The sequence below is a fragment of the Mustela nigripes genome, chromosome 10, assembly GCF_022355385.1.
Source record: "Mustela nigripes isolate SB6536 chromosome 10, MUSNIG.SB6536, whole genome shotgun sequence".
Taxonomy (NCBI): domain Eukaryota; kingdom Metazoa; phylum Chordata; class Mammalia; order Carnivora; family Mustelidae; genus Mustela; species Mustela nigripes.
Genome location: NC_081566.1, coordinates 47,311,485 through 47,336,586, shown reverse-complemented (window position 1 = coordinate 47,336,586; position 25,102 = coordinate 47,311,485). Strand labels below are relative to the sequence as shown.

General features: G+C 37.8%; 1 long non-coding RNA gene across 1 annotated transcript in view; it reads right to left on the bottom strand.

Moving 5' to 3' along the window:
• LOC132025694 (uncharacterized) overlaps positions 1-25,102 on the bottom strand; it is a 71,211-nt gene that overhangs the window by 35,966 nt on the left and 10,143 nt on the right. Inside the window, exon 2 of the long non-coding RNA XR_009406668.1 lies at positions 13,797-13,878. This is a non-coding gene — a long non-coding RNA (uncharacterized LOC132025694). The remainder of the gene's footprint in view (positions 1-13,796; positions 13,879-25,102) is intronic.

Here is a 25,102-nt window from a genome sequence, read left to right as displayed (position 1 = left end):
TTTCCCTGTCCCCAGCCCAGGCTGAAGTTCAGCTTCCTTGTTCTCTTCTGTGCCAATGGACGGATGTTTTCTGGTTCAACTATTTCCAATGGTTATTCCTTTAAAGAGTTCAGCTTTAAGGAGGGAGGAAGGGTAGGTGTCCTAATACCATTTCCCTCCATGAACTGGCCCAAAGCCATGTCCTCTGTTCAGCCTAGGCATCATAACTAAGATCCTAGCTTTCTCATGTGGACAATGCCTTTCCCCCTAACCCCGAACCTCTATTCTCACCAGAGAACCAGAGTTATCAGTTTTCCTTCTTGCCATTATTATCTCTAATTCTCTCTGGTTTAAAGGGATTTTTAGCTATTTTAGCTAGCAGATCTATTTGTTTTGTTTCTGAGTTTTTATTTGAATTCCAATTAGTTAGCATACAGTGTAATACAGTTTCTGGTGTACAATATAGTAATTCAACACTTACATGTAATAATTGGTGCTTTTGTAATAGAAGGGATTTCAGGTTACTTAGTTCCAAAAATTGCTGGAAATAAATATCATTTCTTTTCCAAATCAGTTATAATTGTATACATAATTGATAATAATACCATACATGATAAGCCAAACATAAATGTGAATAGCATGTTGTTTTCCATTATAAGTGAAAATATTCTTTTCAAATAATGGTAATGATCATTAACCATTTGAAAGTATAGATACTGAGTTGGTATTGTTATGGAAAAATAATAACAACAAAATTAAAATAAATATTAATAAAATTTATAAATCATTAAGCACTTAAGATGTGTCAGTTACTACCCATCCTTATAATAATTCTCAGTTTCCTTCAGGAAACGAGCATTTATTAAGTTACTTGTAATTGTGCAACAAATTTGATGACTCAGCTGGGAATACGATCCATTAATTTCTAACTCCAAAGTTGGTCATCTTTCCACATTAGGGACTTCCATATGTCTTTCATGGATCTTAATTCATAAAGCACAATTATTAACTTTGTATATTTATTTCTGAGCTCTTTAACTCAAGCTTGCCTAGGAAAAACCTATGTTACTTTTCTCTTTATTCACTATATTCACCTCCATCAGATTGTATATCCAGAACATATTTTTTATACATAAACGTGTTTAAGTTGTCACAAATAGAGATTAAAGTCATAAAAATATAATTAATGTAATTAAATATAATTAATGTAATTAATTATGTGTGATGTAAAAAATGTAATTAGGTGTAGAGACTATATCTAATTTAATCTCACTTCCTCATATAGTACCTGATTTTCTACATAAATAAAATCAAAATGATCTGAAAATATCTTATTTAAGTACTTCATAAATTATCTTAGAGTTCATAAAAAAATACAGTACAAATATAATTCTTGGAAATTATTGAAAACCCAGTCCTTAGTAACTACATCTTTAAAAAAAAATTTCAGTGTTAAAAAGAAAAACTGAGCTTAAAATCTAAAAATTTAAAATCATTTTTTTCTCATGTAGCAGTTATGAGTATCAGTCAACAAAGCAAAAACTAAAAGAGTTTGTGAACACTAAACCAACTCTACAAGAAATATTAAAGGAGACCCTTTGAGCAGGAAAGAGAGATCAAAAGCAACAAAGACTAGAAAGGAACAGAAAAAATCTACAGGAACAACAAGTTTACAGGTAATACAATGGCACTAAATTCATACCTATCAATAATTACTCAGAATGTAAATGGTCTCAATGTTCCAATCAAAAGACATAGGGAATCAGAATGGATTTAAAAAACCAGACCTGTTGATATCTTGCTTACAAGAGATTCATTTTACACTGGAAGACACCTCCAGATTGAAAGCAAGGGAATGGAGAATGATCTGTCATGCTAACGAATATCGAAAGAAAGCTGGAGTAACCATACTTATATTAGACAAACTAGACTTTAAACCAAAGACTATAATGAGAGATGAAAAAGGACACTATATCATAAAGGACTATCAAACAAGATCTAACAATTGTAATTGTTTATGTCCCCAACCTGGGAGCAGCCAAATATATAAATCAATTAATAGCAAACTTAAAGAAACTCACTGATAATAATATGATAATAATAGCAGGGGACTTAAACACCCTACTCACACAGTGGACAGATCGTGTAATCCCGTTGACAAGGACATAAAGGTTTTGAATAACACACTGAAGCAGATGGACTTAACCAACATATTCCGAGTATTTCATTCTAAAGCAACAGAATACACATTCTTTTCACGTGCACATGGAACATTCTCCAGAAGAGATCACATCCTGGGTCACAAATCAGGACTCAACCAGTACAAAAAGATGACATCTTACCATATATACTTTCAGACCACAACTCTATGAAACTTGAATTCAACCATAAGAAAAAAATTTGGAAAGACGACAAATACATGGAGGTTAAAGGACATCTTACTAAAGAATGAAGGGGTTAACCTTGAAATTAAAGAAGAAATTTTAAAAATGCATGGAAGCAAATGAAAATGGAACATGGCAGTCCAAAGCCTTTGGGAAACATCAAAGACAGGAAGTCTTTTGCAATACAGGCCTTCCTCAAGAAGCAAGAAAAGTTTCAAATGCACAGCCTTAAGCTTATACCTGAAGGACTAAAAAAAGAACAGCAAATAAAGCCTAAAACCAGCAGAAAAAGGAGAACAATAAAGATTACAGCAGAAATAAATGATATAGAAGTAAAAAGAAACCAGAGAACAGATCAATGAAACTAGGAAATGGTTCTTTGAAAAAATTAACAAAATTGATAAACCCCTAGCTAACCTTATCACGAACAAAAGAGAAAGGACTTAACTAAGTAAAACCAGGAATGAAAGAGGAGAAATCACAACCAACACTGCAGAAACACAAACAATTATAAGAGAATATTGTGAGTAATTATATTCCAACACATTGGGCAATCTGGAAGAAATGGATAAATTCCTAGGGACATACAAACTATCAAAACTGAAACAGGAAGAAACAGAAAGTTTTAACAGACCCATAACTAGCAAAGAAATGATATCTGTAATCAAAAATCTCCCAACAAATAAGAGTCCAGAGCCAGAAGGCTTCCCAGGGGAATTCTACCAAACACTCAAAGAAGAATTAGTACCTATCCTTCTGAAGCTAGTCCAAAAAAATGGAAATGGAGGGAAAACTTCCAAATTCATTCTATGAGGCCAACATTATCTTGACTCCAAAACCAGGACAAAGATCTCACTAAAAAGAATTATGGACCAATATCCCTGAACATGGATGCAAAAATTCTCAACAAGATACTAACTAATTGAATCTAGCAGTACATTAAAGAATTGCTCACAGTGATCAAGTGGGATTTATTCTTGGGCTGCAGGGGTGGCTTGATATCTGTAAATCAATCAATGTGATACACCACATTAATAAAAGAAAGGACAAAAACATATGGTTCTCTCAATAGGTACAGAAAAAGCATTTGACAAAATACAGCATCCTTTCATGATACAATAAAAAAAAAAAAAAAAGAAAACCTCACAAGAGTAGGGATAGAAGGAACATACTTCAACATCATAAAGGCCATATATGAAAGACCCACAGCTAATATTATCCTCAATGGAGAAATACCAAGAGCTTTCCCTTAAGGTCAGGAACACAACAGGGATGTCTGCTCTCATGATTGTTATTCAACACAATACTGGAAGTCCTAGTCTCATCTGTCAGACACAAGAAGAAATAAAAAGCATCTAAATTGGCAAGGAAGAAGTCAAACTTTCACTCTTGGCAGATGACATGATGCTCTATCTGGAAATCCTGAAATACTCCACCTCAAAAATTGCTAGAACTGATACAAGAATTCAGCAAAGTCACAGGATATAAAATCAACATACAGAAATCTGTTACATTTCTATACACCAATAATGAAGCAGCAGAAAGAGAAACCAAGGAATCAATCCCATTTATAATTTAATTATATTGAATTTATAATTATAATTATTTGTAATTATAATTACACTAAAAATCATAAGCTACCTAGGAATAAACCTAACCAAAGAGGTAAAAGACCTGTACACTGAAAACTATAGAACACTTATGAGAGAAATTGAAGAAGATACAAATAAATGAAAAAACATTCCATGCTCCTGGATTGGAAAATCAAATATTGTTAAAATGTCTATACTACCTAAAGCAATCTACACATTCAATGTAATCCCTTTCAAAATAACACCAGCATTTTTCACAAACAATTCTAAAATGTGTACAGAACCAGAAAAGACTTTGAAGAGCCCACACATGTTGAAAAAGAAAAGAAAAGCAGGAAACATCACAATTCTGCACTTTATATTATATTACAAAAGTAATACACACTCTTTTAGAAAACTGTATCTTCAGACAGTATGGTATTGGTACAAAAACCGACACATAGTTTAATGACAATGGATCCAGAGCTGTATGGCCAACTAATCTTTGACAAAACAGGAAATAATATCCAATGGAAAAAAGATAGTCTCTTCAACAAATGGTTTTGAGAAAACTGGAAAGTAACATGCAGAATGAAACTGGACCACTTTCTTACACCATACACAAAAGTAAATTCAAAATGTATGAAAGAACTAAATGTAAGACAGGAAAACATCAAAACCTAGAGGAACACACAAGCAGCAACCTCTTTGACTTTGGCCACAGCAACTTCTTACTAGATATGTCTCCCGAGGCAAGGGAAACAAAAGCAAAAATGAACTATTGCAATCTCATCAACATAAAAAGCTTCTGCTCAGTGAAGGAAACAATCAACGAAACTAAAAGACAATGGACAGAATGAAATAAGTTATTCTTAAATGACATACCAGATAAAGGGCTAGTATCCAAAATCTATAAAGAACTTATCAGGGGCACCTGGGTGGCTCAGTGGGTTAAAGCCTCTGCCTTCAGCTCAGGTCATGATCTCGGGGTCCTGGCATCGAGCCCCACATTGGGCTCTCTGCTCAGCAGGGAGCCTGCTTCCTGCTTCCCTCTCTGCCTACTTGTGATCTCTCTCTCTCTGTCAAATAAATAAAAAAAATTTTTAAAAATAAATAAAGAACTTATCAAACTCAACATCCAAAGACAAATAATCCAATCAAGAAAAGGGCAGAAGACATGAATAGACACTTTTCCGAAGAAGGCATCCAGATGGCTAACAGACATGTGAAATGATACTCACATCACTCATCATCAGGGAAATACAAATCAAAACCACAATGAGATACCACCTCACACCTGTCAGAATGGCTAAAATTAACAACTCAGGAAACAGATGTTGGTGATGATGTAGAGAAAGGGAAACTGTCTTGCATTGTAGAGGGAACAAAAATGGTGAAGTCACTCTGGAAAACAGTATGGAGTTTCCTCAGAAGTTAAAAATAGAACTACCCTAACCACCCAGCAATTGCACCAATAGGTATTTATCCAAAGGATACAAAAATGCTGACTCGAAGGGACATACGTACCCATGTACCTTAGTATTTATAGCAGCAGTATCAACAAGAGCCAAATTATGAAAACAGCCCAAATGTCCACCGACTGATGAATGGATAAAGGTGTAATTTATCCATATATATACATAAGTGTGTGTGTGTGTGTGTATACACATATATATAGTGGAATATTACTCAGTGATCAAAAGGAATGCAATCATGCCATTTGCAACAATATGGATGGAACTAGAGTATATCATGTTTAGTGAAATAAGTCACTCAGAAAAAGACAACTATATGATTTCATTCATATGTGGAATTTTTTTCTGAGAATCACAGAATGTGGTGCTTATTTAGATGATCTGGAAGATGATTACAATCATTTTTAGACTGTCATCAGCATGAAAATAGAACGGGTGTCTGACAACCCTTGCTGTCGATTAAGTATCTGTCTTCAGCTTGGGTCATGATCCTGGGGTCTTGGGATCAACTCCTGCACTGGGCTCCCTGCTCTCTGGGGAGCCTGGTTCTCCTTCTGCCTCGGCCCCTCTCTCTCGCTGATAATCGAATAAATAAATAAAGCCTTAAAAAAAAAAGAAAACACAAGATTTAAAAATTCTTGCAGAACTCCTAGATCTCCATGAATATAGTGATTGTTATAATTTGAAAAATACTGTATCTGCATAAATGAAAATTCATATTACAAGTTATCTAAATTTTTGTGGACCATCTTGGAAGCTAACCCTTCATACAAAAAGATTTGTCTGAGGATATGCCAAATCCAAAATAAAGGACTTGCAAGTAGGCCTCAAAATACAACCTACTGATGAGTTTTCACTGTCTAGATATTTTTTGGATAGTCAGTAGGATGAAAAGAAAAATGTTCTAAAATAACTTTCTCAGACTGTTCTAAAATCTACAGTGTCTCTTTATCATCTATCAAAAAACAACATATGTGGAATTCAAGCAACGAAACAGATGAACGTAGGGGAGGGGAAGGAAAAATATGATAAAAACAGAGGGAGGCAAACTATAAGAGATTCTTAAATATAGAGAACAAACTAAAGGTTGCTGGAGGGTAGGTGTGGGGGGGAGATCGGCTAAATAAGTGATAGGTACAAAGGAAGGCACTTGGGATGAGCACTGGGTGTTCTATGTAAGTGATGAATCACTAAACTCTACTCCTATAACCAATACCACACTAATATGTTAACTAACTTGAATTTAAATTAAAATAAATAAATATCAGTTAACAAACTCAAGTATGCAAAAAAACATTCTTTCTCTAAAGTAAACGTATTGTCTATGCAAGTTTACACTTAACTATGAAATAAGCCAATGAAACTTATTACCACAACATAACTTAGACCATGCGGTTCCAGTAAGCAACTGTCCTGCTCTTTTCCATGATGCTAACTGAAAAACAGGACAGAAATATCATCCTGTTAACCTCTTCCAGGATTGGCCCTAAGCAGATAGGCACAGCCTCTGCTCAGCAACTGACTCTCATCTCCCCCAGAACAGAAGTTTCTTGCTGCTACCAGACTTTTCTTTCCTTCTACAGTGGAATCTTTATTTAATCCAGGGACAAAGGTAGTGTTTATATTGCTCTCAAAAATCTGTATTTTATATTCTGATTTAAGTGTTTGAACTTCAAAAGCCAGTCATCATCTTTTTTGTTGTTGTTTTTTCTCTCTGCGTATTGTGTAACATTCTTCCCAGAAACAAACAAAACCACCAGTCTTGCTTCTTGAATGTTTGAGACAGGTTGGGGTAGAAAGACGGGTAATATATTAGAAGGGTAATATATAAGAAGAAAAGGTAATATATAAACTAATATATTAAAAAGGTAAAGGAATTTTCAAAGAAATGAGATGTTGCCTGTTTTATCAACAAAGAAGAAATGAGTCTTGGAAGCCAACAAAAGTTGGCTTTAAATATGAATAGAGATATTGACTTGAATCACACAAAATTATTAATTAAAAAGACAATTTGGGGGGCACCAGGGTGGCTCAGTCATTAAGCATCTGCCTTCGGCTCAGATCATGATCCCAGGGTCTTGGGATTGAGCCCCACATTAGGATCCCTGATCAGCGGGTAGCCTGCTTGTCCCTCTCCCTCTGCTGCTCCCTGACTTGTGTTCCCTCTCTCGCTGTTGGATAAATAAATAAAATCTTAAAAAAAAATAAAAGACAATTTTGGGGCACCTGGGTAGCTCAGTTGGTTAAACATTCAACTCTTGATTTTGGCTCAGGTCACAATCTCAGGGTTGTGAAATTAAGCCCTGTGTCAGGCTCCTGCGTCAGGGTGTGGAGCCAGCTTAAAATTCTCTCTCTCCCTCTGCCCCATACCTCCTCACTTCTACCTCTCTAAAAAAAAAAAAAAAAAAAAATTGAGGCAATTTAATATAAGTATATACACGTTATAATTAGTCATTTCATGAGTTTAACATATTCTCTCTTTAACGGGGAAATCAAGCACCATTCTGAACCAAATAGTACATGTTATACCGTAGAGGAGAAATATAATTCATTTCATAATGGTGTCCTAAGAGAATAGGGTCATAAACTGTCCATTTATGAATTAAATAATGTAAAAACCAGTGGAGAGATTAGAAATTCAAAGATGGTGGAACAACATACTTTGTTGTATCAGAGTATGTACACTGGAGCCAGCTGGCTTAGCTTCTAACCCAAGATCCACATTTGCTAGCTGAATGACCTTTTGGTGCCTCAAATTTTTTTTTAACCTATAAAGAAGGGATAATAATAGTACCTATCTTATAGGGATTTTATGAGGATTACATGAGTTAATGTTTCTAAGTACTTGTCAGAAAAGTGCTTGGTACATTCAGTGTTATGTACATAATTGTTTAGTATCATTATTAGATGTTATGGGTTGAATTGTGTCCCCTAAAGATTCAGATTCCTAACCCCCTGTACTGCCGAAAATGATCTCGTTTGGAAATAGGATTGTTGCAGATGCAGTTAGGATAATATATTGCTTTAAGCAGGGTAGGACAGAAAGGGTCACTGTGGACACAGGGACAGACATGCACTCAGGAAGAATATTTTGTGAGGATGAAGGCAGAGATGAAGTATTGATGCTGGCCGAGATGGCCAGCAAACCAGCAGAAGCTGAGGGGAAAAGCATGGAACCGATTCTTCATCCTCAGAAGGAGCCAACTCTGCTGACAGCTCGCTCTTGGATACCTAGCCTCTCAAACTGTGAGACAATAGATTTCTGTTGTGTTAGCCACTCGGTCTGTGGTATTTCATTACAACAGCACTGACAAACTAATATATTAGATCAAACACTCTTGTCTAGAAATGTGATCAAGATGTCCGAAAATAAATCTCCTTTCTCTTTTAAAAGACACCTTGTTTCCTTAAACGGAGTACTGTCTGACAGAGAGAAGCCTACCCAAGTATTGATCACAGCAATGCAGAGCACTGGCTTTGAACTGCATGGACAACTTCCTTGGGGGGTATAATAGGACACAGGCGGCCTATGAATTCTCCATACGTGCTAAGCAGCCTTTCTGCACTCACGCATATGGCCAGGATGGGTTTCACTGTGATGTGTGCTATATGTTCTTCCAACTCTGAAAATACCTGAGCCAACATGTCCAATATTTTATTTATTTGTTTGTTTGTTTGTTTAGAAAGCATGTGGGCAGGGGGAGGACCACAAAGAAGGAGAGAAGAATGGTAAGCAGGCTTTACACCTAGCACCTAGCCCAGTGCAGAGCTCCATCTCACAACCCTGAGATCATGATCTGAGCCAAAATTCAGAGTCAGATGCTGAACCGACTGAGCACCCCATCGTGTCCAATATTTAAATTCAAAATTAACTACACCTCAGGACTGACTTAAAAGTATCCTCATACATATTTCTTTCCTCATTGAAAAACAAATTATCCAATCAAACATTTTCATCCAAATGAATGAGACATTTCTGATGAAATGTCTTGATATCTAATTTATTCGTTTCGGGTTTTTTTCATCTTGCTGCATGTATGGTTCTTGCCCCTTTTTAGTTCTGTATCTGTGAGCCCTATATAGAATTTAACCCTTAACTTTGTCATTCACCTTTGAATAAGTAGATGTTAATCCCTTTCCTAGTTATTTGTTAACTATTTAATAGTTGTTTATTTAATAATTGTTTAATAATTGTTTATTTAATAATAGTAATTTAATAATTGTTAACTAGTTATTTGTTAATCCCTTTCCTAGTTATTTGTCAGGTTTTTGAAAACAGGAAACATGCTTTACTTCTAAAAGAAAATACTCCCCCACAGTCACCAATCCATAGAAACTATTCAAGGATAAATTATCGCGAAATGTCCAGAAAAGACAAATCTATAGAGACAGAAATGAGACTACTGTCGGGGGCTGAGGAAAGACTGAAAATAGGCACAGGAGATCTTTTGGGAATGATGGATATATTCTAAAATTGGATTGTAGTGAGGGTTGCACCACTGTACATATTTCTGAAAATCACTGAATTTTACAAACAAAATGAGTGGACTTACTGGCATGTAAATTATGCCTCAACAAAGCTATTAAAAATAATAAGTTGATCGTTCTGAGTAAAAATATTTCTCTACACTAGTTGTATGTTTATAGCCAGCAACATGGAGCTGTACACATGGGAAACCAATGGAGGAGCTCAGGGTTGTAGAAAAAGCTGTTGCCATAGTGCAGCTAATTAACATCTTTAATATCCACCCCATTTTCCTTCTATTAGCAAAAGAATCTCTGGCCACCCTTGCCATGGGAACAGTCCTAGCATTTGATTATGTGTGCTGCTTTATTACGTTTTACAATCTTCATCTAAGGAAAAGCTAGTTGATCCCACAAGGAACTGACTGCCTAATGTTTCGGCAGCACCCACTGTATTATACATTCAAGCTATTGTCATTTGAGAAAGATTATTTACCATGACAAATCTTAAATGGGAAATGAAACAACATTTAACTAGAAAAACGTTTCTGTGCCAGAGTCATATGTTCATCTCAAGAGGGGAAAAACAAACTTCCCTTTCAAGTGGTTTTAATTATTCAGTCTTTGACGTGATTTCAGTATAATCCAACCCAAATGCTGCCTGATTCTTCTTTGCCAATTCTGATGAATAGTACAACAACATACTCCACTGTTTAAAGAAGAGTCCTTCCTTTTACCAGACCTTGTGGATTCCATACTCAAAGCATCCTGACTTCCCAAGAAAACTGAGTCATTGAACCAGAGCTTACGTTAATTGAGTTTCCTATGTCTCAAAGCCCCTTTTAGATCCATTTTTAGAACAAACTTTCAAGAGCCAAATCAGCATAACAGTAAATCCCAGGGCCGAGGGCTGCCAGCTACCCATATTGGAAGTCTTTACTTTTCCCCTAGAAAGACACAAAATCCCATGTTATGCTTTCAATGTTACCATGCATCATTATTTAATTGCATTTTCCAGTCCACTGTTCTCTGACCCATTGATACTCAGGACTCATTTCTGCCAAGAAGTCTTGGTTGCTGTGAAAGGCAGAGACCATGTATTCCTATTCAACTGTCCAACACGTGAAACTGTTCAATCCTACCCATTTTTCAAGAGCCATCCCAATGCTACCCCTTCTGTAATTTATTTCTATCACCAGCCATATGTAAGTACCGACTCCCTTCATATCACCTCTCTCTCGTACCAGTTCTACTACACATATTATGTTCTCTTTTGTTATGTAGTAATTTGATTATCCTTCTTATTCCCCATCATACTGTATGTTTATGAAAATAAAAGGTATTCTATTTGCTAACTTGCATTTTCCATTCTGCCTCCAACTCCCAGTCTCTCCCAGTGTCATTCTTAGAATTAGAAAGTGCTCAGGGACGCCTGGGTGGCTCAGTGGGTTAAAGACTCTGTCTTCGGCTCAGGTCATGATCCCAGGGTCCTGGGATCAAACCCCACAGCCGGTTCTCTGCTCAGGACGGAGCCTGCTCCCCCTCCGCCACCACCACCTACTGTGACCTCTGTCTGTCAAATAAATAAATAAAACCTTTTTTTTTTTTTTAAGTGCTCAGTAAAACCAATTAAATCAAATAGTTTTGGTATGCTATCCTCACTTACAATCATAATATCCATGAATGTCAGTTCAAATGGCGGAAACAATGAACACACATGTTTGTGTGTTTATTTGTTTATTTTGTCTAAGGAGCAAGTTTTTTTGTCTAAAGAGCAAGAATTATTTGTGTGTTTTTTAAAAGATTTATTTATTTGCTTTAGAGAGAGAGTATGCAAGTTGGGGGAGGGGCAGGAGGAAAAGAGAGCGAGAATCTGAAACCGACTCTGCACTGAGCACAGAGCCTGATGGAGGGGCTCAATCCCAGGACCCACGAGATCATGACCTTAGCCGAATCAAGAGTCAGACAATTAACCGAGTGAGTGATCCAGGTGCCCCGAGCAAGAAATACCTGCATTCAACGGAAAGAGTTACTGTGTGAAAATTTTGAAGGGAGTACATTTCTACCAATGTTCCTTTGTAAGAGTATATTACAAGGCCCTCTACGATGCTCATATTTTGCAGGTTTCCATCAGCCTCTGAGATGATTTTTTTAAAAAGATTTTATTTATTTGACAGAGAGAGATCACAAGTGGGCAGAGGCAAGTAGAGAGAGAGAAAGAGAGGAGGAAGCAGGCTCCCCGCTGAGCAGAGAGCCCGCTGCGGAATTCGATCCCAGGACCCTGAGATCATGACCTGAGCCAAAGGCAGAGGCTTTAACCCACTGAGCCACCCAGGTGCCCTTCTGAGATGATTTTTATATCACTCTACCCTCTGATCTAAAGCAGTGTGATGCAGTAGATAAGATGTGGACTCTGCAGTCATATAACCCAGTTCCAAACTAGCTGTATGGCTAAAGCACATTGCTTATCCTGAATTTCAGATTACTTATCTGTAATATGAAAACCAGGATAATAGCCTCATATGGCTATTGTGAGGATTATAGGTGTTTAAGACACTCTTTACCATGCCTGGCATAATAAAGGTACTAGAAATTATTGAATTAAAGGTACCAATTCAACTAAGCAAATACCTATTGAGTGCTTACGGAGGGCCATGCATTAATTTGTTCTGAGGACCTGATAATGAATAAGACTGGCAACTGGCACAAGCCCTCCTCTCCCAGAGCTCAGAGTCCAGAAGGAGACAGACACTCGAACATGCAAATGTAGCACCTGTGATAAGCCCAGTAATGCAGAAGCAAGAACAAAGGGCCTTTAGGGTCCCAATGAGGGACACCTATGGAATCATAACAGACTTTTTCTCACTCTTCCGACATGTTCAAATCTCAGTGGAAACTCAGGACCTACAATGTATAGTCATTATTAATAATAAAATCTATTTGATAGTCCAGTCCCAGGACTCAGAGTAAGGTGCCAAGGACCGTATGAGCACATCATAGAATCAGCATGCTTTTAGGGCGTGCCACATTCTAGAGTCCACAAGAACAGTCTCATGGAGAAACAGGAAGCAAATCAACACACAAATATCCACCCTTTAGATTTATAGAAGGGCCTCAAGACAAAAGCATATTCAATATAGATATCTTCCATTTGCATATTTTCCTACCTTGGATAGTAACTCAAAACTCAATGCAAAGAGACAGGGACTCTGCAAAGCAGATGCTGTTGTTATGCCTCTAAAACCTTTCTTCATTTCCTAAAATAGCCTGCTAATTTTAAAAGTCAAAATAATGAAAGACGTACAAGGTGGTGAACGGAAAAGTTTCAAAGCTCACAAGACCAATTTCTCATTATAAGTGGCCCCTGGGGAGTGATGAGAAACTTGCACTCCACTTGTCAAAGAGGAACCGGCTTGGCTATTTTACACTTCACTGTGCTTACAGCAGTGCTACCGGCCAAGACTGTTCTGAGGAAGAAACAACACGGGTTTAGGTAAATGAAGTCTAGCGGCTTCACTGTTAACACAAATGACAGCTGGAACAGAAGGGCCTTGAGTTCGTTTCCAGGGGCCGTATTCTCTGCCTCTGAACAAGGTTAACAAAACGACTACAGGAGGGAGGACATACCCCCCTCTCCACCCCTTCCCCAGACTGACGTCTACTACCTTCTTCTCAACCCTGCCCACTCTTCTCTGCAACCAGCAGAGGGACAGAAGTGCATGTTCTGACCCGTAGCCTAATTCTAAATGCCTGGTGCAAGCACAGCCTCGCAAAGCCTTGTGCTTCCTTTATTCTCCTTTGATTTCAAATGTTGTTCTTTCTCATAATCAAAACACTCGCCTTGATTCTGTCTTCAAGATAGTTGACAAATACACACGAGTCACCATTATATTTCCATAAAGTGGCGCCTTCATTTCTCTCACCTGGATTCCTTGTAAAAATGTGTATGTTCTCCAACTCAGAGACTGGATCATGAAGAATACCTTAAGGCTCCAATGTCACCAACTGGAATAAAAAAAAAAAAAAAAAAAACAGTGACATGAAACATCATGAATTAATGCATGTAACAAAAGACTAAATACTGTAAGATAAACAAACACCCTTGTAATTAGTGCTCTGGTTCTTGCTCAGCAGGGAGGCATAGAGAGGACGATCTCCCGCTAAAGGCACTGCGGTCTCCCGCTAAAGGCACTGCGGTCTCCTCCAAGACAAACAGCTGCTGAAAAGTGCTGGAAGGTTAATGAAGTTCTAAAATCGATCTAATTAAAAGCCATGAGACACTAAGTCCTGACTGACTCTTCTAATAAGTGAAGATAGTAAGATCTATCTCGTAAGCTTGTTAAAAGGATTGGGGAAAGTCCTAAGTTTCTATGCCCATTGCAGGACCTGCGTAAATCATACTATTAGTAGTAGTAGGACCCCGATTACTAAACACTCCATAATAACCTTGGAACATCTGTAAACACAGAATGCAACAGAACTCCTCAAATATACCGGTAAGGGACCTGACTGCCTGCAAGCCATGTGTGGTAGAAGGGAAAAGCCCTGAACCACCAGCTACTAGATCTAGTCGCTAGAGAGCTGCACACTTAGCTGTGAGACCTGAGCCATTCATACCCCTTTCTCTTTCAAATTTGTCATTTGAAAATTCAAGAAATGAACCTAAATTGTTTCTAATGCCCCTGAGAGCTCACAGACTATTATTTTAATGGATACTTTAGATTAAGCAAGACCCACCTACAATATCTGAGAGACCTCATGTCTTGCATCTAACCCCATACTTAAATTTATGAGGAAATATATACAACTAGACAACATACTGGAGCTGTTTGTGGGGAGGTGGGTGGCTATTACTTCTAAGCTATCTCCCTAGAGTGCCTGGATGGTACAGTAGGTTAAAGCGTCAACTCCTGGTATCAGCTCAGGTCGTGATCACAGAATCTACTTATATTTCTCTCGCCCTCTCCCTTTCCCTGCCTCCTCTCATTCTCTCTCTCTTTCTCCCTCTCTCTCTCTCCTCACCACCTCTCTCAAGTAAATAAATAAATCCTAAAAAAAAAAAAAAAAAAGATATCTCCCTAGAGAACTGCTAACAATTGAACTCCTAAACTTCTTTGAACTAGAACCACCTCCTCCTAGGCAAGTCTATTAGACCCCAAATTTATTTATTTCTGCTAAAGGAACAAGCTGCTGCGCCAATTGATAAGGAGCCTATCTCTTAGGAGCTTGGAGCACTTGACAGATCCTATCACATGAAAACTGTTAGCTGTTGGAGGGCAACTAATATGAAAAGTCATCCTACTGATAAGGAATCTGAAACACAGAAAGTCAAGTGACTTTCTCTTGAGCACCACGGCCACGTAACTCTCCAAATTCTATGGACGCATAAGGCCTCCTAATTAGCGCAATTGCAGTTGCCAGGCAGCTGTGATGTCCCCTGTTCTGGATCTCTAACCTATCAGCATGGCTGCGCTTCTCCCTCACCCCAAGACCTCAGCCCTGGCTCTGTGCCCCCCCATCCCACCTTACCACTCTTGCCTTTACCCCACCAGAAGCATCACCCCTTCATTCTCAACAATTCCGTGGTCAAATGCCCTCCTGATGCTTCTCGAAGTCGTAATGTTAGGAGGATTATTTAAATGCCTTCCCTCTAAGTCATGTTCTAGAGAATAGAATTTTCCATAGCCCAAACTGAAATTTACCCCAAATCTGCCTTTTGTATCTATCCCCTTGGCTATCTATGTGACCTTCTAGCAAAACCAGCTGCATCATTTGTGGGGCCCAGTGCAAAATGAAAAAGACAGACCCTTTATTAAAAATTATGAACAGAGGGGCACCTGGGTGGCTCAGTGGTTTAAAGCCTCTGCCTTGGGCTCAGGTCATGATCCCAGGGTCCGGGAATCGAGCCCCACATCAGGCTCTCTGCTCAGCAGGGAGCCTGCTTCCTTTCCTCTCTCTCTGCCTCTCTGCCTCCCTGTGATTTCTGTCTGTCAAAATAAATAAAATCTTAAAAAAAAAATTATGAACAGAGAATTCAAGCGAGCTCCAGGCCCCAGGTAGCTGTGGGCCATGTCACATGCTCATGGAGCTGTCCCTAACCCCCAAGTGTCGCCTCTTGAGTTTGAGGGGGAAAGCCCTGAACCACAAGCTACTAGATCTAGTCACTAGAGATCTGCACAGTTAGCTGTGAGACCTGAGCCATTCATACCCCTTTCAAAACATCCCTACGGATACATACACTGGCATCTCCTCATAGCAACCCCAAGAGATTTCTTTTGCCAAACCCTCGGCTCCACAGGTTTATCTTATGCACCATTGACCCTTTGCTATTCTCTCTCAACCCCTCTGGGAGACCGTTAGCTAATTACATCACTAGAGGAATAATGTTATCTACAAAATCGTCCTCATGCTTCCATGTCAAATATAGCTTCCAAAACCCTGGCTCCGTTTTTATTGACTGAACTATCACTAATCAGCAAAGGAAACCCAGTATGTGGACAGTGTGAATCTCAGTTATCTGTCAAGTAACCTTGTGTAATAGTCCACCTAGGATCAGGGCTTGATCCTGAAGAAAGTTTCCTCAACAGAGTAATAGTGTCCTTTCTCCGGGATGACAGACAAAACATTTAATTTCTCATTATCTAAAGCCAGTAAAACATCTGTAGGCTAAGAGCAGCTTTGCCAATTAATTAGCTGAGGCCACAGCCCGAATCAATAAACTGCAGCCTAAAAATAAAGCCACACGGTCCCTTTGGAACGCCGCTTGACTTAAACCAGACCTAAGTGGAATATTCCTTAATTACCAGTGTTTCATAATACTTTTTTTGACCCTCTTTTCTCAGGCATGTCTGATTCTCCAGGGTATTTCTAGGCATTGCAATTTAGCAATTTAAATCTGTTGCCAATCTGCAGATAGGGTTATTTATCCTACCAAAGCACCCGCGCCTTGGCAGAAAGTAAAAATAAAATAATAAAAAATACATTCGTGAGTATATTAACATTTGCATTATTAGATATAACCAGCGTTTTGAACTGTTAGAGTTATTTAGAAAAGTTGGGGTGTTTTTCATTTATCACCAAAATTCAAAGACATGTTTGTTTCTTTATGTTCCTAAAAAACTGGGCATCAACTATATTTCAGAAATTCAAACCAGAGGAATTCACTAAAGGAATCCTTGTGGAATTCTTCTGTAAAATAAATCACTCTTCTTGGTATTAATAATCATTTCCCACTCTATATTGTTCTGTCAGATATTTTATCATTTTCTGGTGGCAGGCGGCATATACTCTGTTTCTTTAGAGAACGATGCCCAAACTGCATCATTTGAGACAGATAAGTTAGATTTATTCAACTCAAAAGAAACCATGTAAATAACAATCAAGTGGCAAGACCAACTTCTCAATATGACATTAATTAATTACAATGAACATAATGTAACAAGGATGGGGCAGAGTTGTGTAACTATAGCATCTGTGTCACATGTCCTTCTGGTAAAGAAAGGAAAAGGGCACAGATATTTAGACACATGTGCCTAAAAACTCTTGGCTGTTACATAATTTGAAATGAGACTATTTTATATATATATATATATATATATATATATATATATATAAAAGATTCTTCAGTTTCCAATGAGAAGTAAATCAGAAAGGGAATCAGAGACCTTAGAGTAAAAAGAGCACAAAATTTGGGGGCCAGGATTTTAACCTTGGCTATAGCACAACTAGCTGTGTGATTCGGGGGCAATGCATAAGAGATCAGAGTCTTTGCCAGTAAAATGGGGGAAAATAATTTAATAAAATGAAATTTTTAAACTAGATTAACTCTAAAGTTCCTTTAAACTTTAAAATTCTCTGATAGGACTCCTATTTTTTTAAATTAAATTTATTTATTTAAATGAACATATTATGTATTTTTATCCCCAGGGGTACAGGTCTGTGAGTCGCAGGTTTACACACTTCACATAGGACTCCTATTTTAAAATGGAGTTGGCGAAGACTGTCTCTGAGAACAAGCTTTTGAACTTCTTACAGAGACCACCAAGATTTAAATATAGAAATACTTCCCTTCTTATAAAAGTCTCTTTCACAAAGCTATTTAGCAAGATATTAAAAAAAAAAAAAAAAACAACTAACTGATGTAAATTTCGCATTTCAACTTATCTTCTGCCTTCTCGCTTAGAAAAGCAATAAGATGGGGGCGCCTGGGTGGCTCAGTCAGTTAAGTGTCTGGCCTTTGGCTCAGGTCATATTTCCAGGATCCTGGGATCCAGCCCCGCATCGGGCTCAGTGGGGATTCTGCTTCTCCCTCTACCTCTTCCTGCCCCCAACACCACTTGTGTGCTCTCTCTCTCCCTCTGCTCTTTCTCTCAAATAAAGAAATAAAATGGTTAAAAAAAAAAAAAAGAAAGAAAGAAAGAAAAAAGAAAAGTGGTAAGATGGGATAAATGCCCATGAACCTAGGAAAAAAAATTCTTAAATGCCATTTTCCCTAAATTGCTATATTTAAAATTTTTCTATAGACTTAAACAAAGTTTCATGGTTTTGTAAATATTATTTTCTGTCATGTTCAAAAATGTGTTTGGGGTACATGGGTACAATCAGCTAAGCATCCAACTTCAGCTCAGTCCATGATCTCAGGGTCCTGGGATCGAGCCCCGCATCAGGCTCCACACTCAGTGGGGGGTCTGCTTCTCCCTCTCCTTCTGCCCCACCCTCTGCTTGAGCTGTCTCTCTCTCAAATAAATAAATAAAATCTTTGAAAGGGGAAAGAGAAAATGTGTTTGGGAAAAAACAAATATTTGTAATTACCGCCCAGAAATGTTTCTTTTTCAAAATAAAGTCCTACTTCTTGTGTCTCAGTCCCCCTTCTACTTCCCATTCTACCCTTTTCCTTGGCTTCATCCATAAAGAATCACTCAGGTAATCTCGATTGGTCTGATGTCCCGCATTTAGGATGCCTTACATGATTCTAGGCCCCAAAATTATACTTTTCATCATGGCAACTACTTTTATTTTCCTTTCTATTTTTAAGCCAAAATACGTTTCCTCTATGTAAAAGTGTTTTAAAGATACATTTTCAATATCCAAAATAAATTATTTGATGGGCTAGCTTTACAGTTATTAAGGAAGCCACCAGGCACTCAAACTTGCAGGGGAAAATGTACCCTTTTTTATGGTGGAAAGCATATGAAAGTGGACTTCTAAAGCTCTGGGATCATATTTTTTCTAATTCTTTGCCTTTACTAAAATTTAATGTGTTTTAACTAATCTTATTTGCATATCATGTCCTTCTAAAGGTTCTAAGGTATAGTTTTATTATGTTATTCTCAGATCCTAAAGACAAATGTTTGCTTTGTTTTATTCTATTTCCTTATTTGATAGAAACACAAGGACTCCATTGTTGAAATTTGCATGCTTCATAAAATACATATTTCAGCAAATTATACTTACAAAGTTTGGCATTTCCAGGTATGTCTCATTAACTACTATACTAATTGTAGGTTATAACAAAGTTACAGGAGAGACACAGAACTATCTCTAAGGAGGATGTGAGAAAACTTATACAATATGCTTTTTCTTCCCAAACTCCACTCTATGATTTTTGTATTGATGAAAATCGGTTAAAGGAACATTAAGTAGTTTTTATTTTGGATGAATCGTTAGAAAGGAGATATGTTCATTAATCGTTGAAATGTTTATTGAGCATCTACTATGCCAATCTCAGTGTTATGTCTGCATATGCAGTGGAAACATGTCTGAGAAAAATAAGAGATTCCCTCATAATGGAGGTCAGGCAAGTCAACCCTGAGTCCTCTACCTTTTCTTGTACCACCTCTGACCTGCTGATGGAAGGTCCTATTCTTAAACTGCCTTGCATCTGAGCCATTTCCTAGCCATTCAGTTCCCTATGTCCCTGGATATCACATTGACCTCAATCATGAGATGGGACCAATGAGCTATACATCACCATTGTCCTAGGGACAGATTCGTTTCAAGATTGTCAACAAATTTTTAAATAGTGATCTGCAGCAGAGCCATTTTAACCTCTGTGGGGGGGGGGGGGGACCAAAACAGGAAAAATTGCCCTGACACAGGTGTATTTGTTCTGTCCTTCCATGACAGGGAATTCAGATACCTTGCAGCAAGTAACAGGTTCATATAAAGAATAAGGACAGTGAATTGGTTCAGTAATGAGAAACCAGAAAGACCTCAGCTTTGCAGTCATATACCAGTAGACCCAGTATGTTTAAGGCATAAATGGTGACTCGAAGAAGGAAATAACTGGTGCTTTCCATCTGACATAACAAAGAAATACTAACGTTCCAGTTTCCTTGATACTTTTACATTTGGTCTTATTAAAAATGAATATATCACATTATGTCGTATAAAAGAAAATATGGATTAGGGTAGATAAGATATATCATGAAATATCTTCTCACTGCCAGAATCCTAGAAATGCTAGGAAATAATATATAACAAATACCACCACCACCAATTTAAATGTATACTTAAGCTTGCAAAAACATTAGAGAAAATCCCCAAGGAAAAACAAAGGGAATCCTAAACCAGAGGATTTAACATATAGCTGAGCTCAGCATTTGCTAATCTCAGTTACCTAGAGGGCTGGCTCTTAGGAGCCCCTTGCAAGTCAGAAAAAGAGATCTTAGGCTGTACCCGGTAGCAAGACGAGCCAAGGATCCTCAAAGAGCTACATCTTCAGTGAAAGAGTAGATAGGAAAACCCAGTTACCTGCAGAGACTGATAATAAGGAAATTTGGGTTCAGCATAATACCAGGGTATTAGGTGCTCTCCTGGATTTATAATTTAAATTTACTCTGTCTGTGTGGTCCAGGAAACCACCTCCCCACTCACCATTTTCCCATGCCAACAAACCAAGAAAATAACAGAGCAGTCCTGGTTTGGAAGTGCCTGGGTTGCCTAACAAAGCCAATGTACGTACGTCTTTTTCAAAGGAATGTACCTTCCACCTTGTTCTGAGAGGGTTCCACGGGGGGAACAACATGAATGTACAATAAAGCTAAAAGATAATCCCAGTTCAAGTTAAACAATGTAAACTGTCTTCTTTTTTCCAGGAAAAGAACATCGCTTTTCTAGTTGCTAATGTTGCCTTAAATACACTTCTGAGGATGGGGAGGGCGGGGTATGGACAATGAGATTCTAACTATTCCCCTGGAATCTAGCTGGTTAGGACAGAAAAAGACCAACCACTAAGTGCTCTTGAGAAAACGGAAACTAAGTAGGGCTGCTGTTCCTTTTCAATTACAAACTAAAGATCAGAAACCTTGAAAGCATTACTGAATTTCCTGGGAAAGTCAAGAGAATGGATTTAGAGACACCATCAAGTAGAAGCTGGTCATGACTGGGAAGTCGTGACGGGGCTTTACAGACTGGAGGAACCACAATTGTAATAAAGGCATCTTTAGAGTAAGTCATTTGAATAAATGCAGACAAATGGGTAGCTAGTTTTAACTGACATTTAAGTGCATTTTTGTTCTGGCAAAAGTGTGGGGTGCTCAGGAATCTGTTTCTAATTTATGTTGTCACTCTGTTTACAGAAGGCAAGAGCCAAAGTTAGATTGTTTCTGGTCGGCAGAAAGCCAGAAACGACAAGAGGAGGGAATGAGTCAAGTCTGGGTTGCAGAATGTTCGACCACATTCTAAGATAGGGACATGGAGTCTAAAGGACAGAGATTGCTCTGCAAAGATACAACACGGGAGGGAAGCAGGCTGAAGGCACAGAGTAGAGAGGCTAGGGGGAGGCAGATCCAGAGTTGAAGAAAGACAGGAGCAGACTTCCATCACCCTGACGCAAAGGGTAGAGGCAGAGCATGGGTAAATCCACACGGATGGATGTCTCAGGATCTGTGAGTGGCAACTAGACCCTCATAAGAAACAGATCATACATATCTGCTCACTCCAGGAGAAGGAGGTATCTCTTACTTGGTGATAAAATGAAGAGTCTGGTTTAAATAAAACAAAACAAAACAAAACAAAAAACAAACAAACAAAAACCCCACAAAACTTGTACTTTAAATGGTTCTTAGAGCAAGGTACTATCTACAAATCAACACTCTACAGAATTCAAATGTTTCTTAAGTTTTTATTGAAAATTATATCATTGTAAATAAAAACTTAAAATATTTTTTTTAAAAATTCTTTAAGGAACGTAGAACTAAAACAATTACTTTTCTTTTTTAGGTAATTGCTTTTTTGAAAACCTTCTGTTAGAGACTGAGGAGGCAATATCTGACATACTCACATCACATATGGTCTTCAACAGATTGTTCCAGTATGGCTTTTTTTGTGTTTTCTCTTCTGAAATTAGTAAGCAGGAACTAGCATTTTCATACAGTACTTGTCTTAAGGACCATAGTAAATGTTTTCAGAATTTGTTATCTAACTAATTTTCAGTTTATTTTAAGGATACAAAAATGTATTCTAAATTAGTTCACTTATGTATCAGATGTACACAGCCAGAAATAGTTACAAGATATCATTATAAAATCTGGTTTGAAAAGAAGTACACTCCTGCAAGTGGGCAGAAAATAAAACTATAAAGTTTGTGCTTCCATCTAAATAGAAAACTCTGCATAACAGTTAATGTAGCAGTAATTCCACAGTTAATGTAGTAACTCTTGGTCTCAATGCAAGTGATGGTACTTATGAACACATCAGAAAATCTCTCATATGTGGCAATGAAAACATTGGTACAAAGTGCTGTCTATTGGATACATTTCACTGAAGAACTCACTGGTGTCTATGAGTGAATTCAGCAGTGGTTTATTTTGCTTCTAGAATATATATAAAATAGGGGTGCCTGGATGGTTCAGTGGGTTAAAGCCTCTGCCTTCGGCTTAGGTCATGATCTCGGGGTCCTGGGATTGAGCCCCACATCGGGCTCTCTGCTCAGCGAGGACCCTAATTCTTCTTCTTTCTGCCTGCCTTTCTGCCTATTTGTGATCTCTGTCAAATAAGTAAAAGTTTTTTAAAAAGAATATATATAAAATTATTATAAATTATATATATTAAATATTTTATTATGACATTAAAGTGGTATATATTGTGGTATATATTAATTAAAGTGGTTTATATTAATTATATATCTTAAGTACTATATATTAAACATTTCATAGGATACTGTGAGCAAATGGCAAATAGCTATATAACCTAATACGATGAACTATAAATAGCTTGTTTCTTAGCCATCGCCGATAACCAATTTCTAACATTTCATTCATCTATTCATGTAAAGAAGTTCATTTTGAGGGGCACCTGGGTGGCTCAGTGGGTTAAGCATTTCCCTACGGCTCAGGTCATGATTCCAGGGTCCTGGGATGAAGCCCCACATCAGGCTCCCTGCTCAGCAGCAAATCTGCTTCTCCCTCTCCCTCTGCCCTTTCCTCACTCACTCTCTCAAATAAATAAATAAAATCTTTGTTTTTAAAGTTCATTTTGAATTTTAACCATACAAAAATAGTAAATATTCTTGGGGTGCCTGGGTGGCTCAGTGGGTTAAAGCCTCTGCCTTCTGCTCAGGTCATGATCTCAAGGTCCTGGAATCGAGCCCCACATCTGGCTCTCTGCTCGGTGGGGAGCCTGCTTCCTCCTCTCTCTCTCTCTCTCTCTACCTGCCTGCCTACTTGTGATCTCTGTCTGTCAAATAAATAAATAAAATCTTTAAAAAAAATAGTAAATATTCTTTATGCACGTTTGAACTTGTGTTAGTTTGGTCTGTGTTGGGCTGAACCAGAAACAGAGTGAAAGCACACAGGAGTAAAGAGATCACAGTTAACCAAACCTTTCCCACACTGCATGAGTAAAAGCTCAATGATGCTACTACCTACTCTTACCAGACATCTCTGAATCTCTTGGGTCCGCCCACATCCTGAGGATGACATTGCTCTGACCCCATTAATTCCTTGCCTACATTTTTCCAGGAGAACTAAAAATGCTTCGATATCTGCCACAGGTATCTTGTTCTGGAATTTTTCCTGGACTGCCTTTTATCTAGCTATTCTGTTACTCTTCACTCCATGGCTTCCTTCTTTTTTTTTTTTTTTTTTTTTTTCCTGCCCAGCTCTGTTGATATCCAATTTTCACTCTGTAAGAAGATGCTCATGTTTTATTCTGTTCATCAAGATTTCCACTGGCACTCTTACAGAGTGCTACTTTCAGAATCTTCCCATTATAACTATAAATAGCTTATTTCTTAGCCATCGCCGATAGCCAATTTCTAACATTTCATTCATCTATTCATGTAAAGAAGTTCCCCTTGCACCCAAACCAAGAGAAAGAGGAAACTGTCCTGAACCTCAGGCACCATTACCTAGAGAGACTCCCTAGTGGCCCGAGAAGGGAAGGAATTCGAGACCTAGAAACCAGTGAAAATGGTGCTATCAGCAAACCATCAACCTGGAATCTTCACAACTAATCCAAACCTTGCCCTATACTTCCTTCCTTCCTTGCTACATCTACTTAGCTTCTGACTTTCTGAAGTTTATTTGCCTTTTCTAGTTCCCCAAATTATCCTCTAGATCTGATTCAGTTTCTCTGGCTTTGGACCTCAAAATCATGAAATAGAAGTAAAGATAATTTTCTACCTCATTAGGCTCCTAAATACTTTCAGAAATATTCCACCAAACATAATCTAATCTTTCTCTGTTGTTTAATTCTAGCATGCCTCAAACCCCATCATTCTGTTTCTCTCTGTATCTCTCTCTGTCTCTGTATCTCATTCTCTCTCTCACACACACATGCATACACACATACACAACACGGTTAGATTAGACATAGGACAAGGTATTAATCTCACCATACTCTGGTTCATTAATCCTTGTCAGGAGCTCTGTGTTCAGTTCAGAATTTAATAGGTATATTAACTGAAGAATATGGTGAGTCCAGAAATCACCCTATAAAGACAAGTTGAAGGAGCCAGAAAGATTTAACCAGAAATGAGCCATTTTTAGACCCTTCAGTTATTACAAGACCTTAGTAATTTGACTATTCTAAACAGATTATTTTACTAGTTCTCAATAATTTAATAACAAATCCTTGCAGGCGTAGCTTACTTACTGATAGTCAATTCTCAGTTTTTTAAAAAGTAGATGTTCTTCTTTAAGCTAAAGTAGAAAAATTTTTCTAAAAGTAGAAAAATTGATTATTTTGGAAAACATTTTGAATATTACACTGAAAATTTCAAAGAACT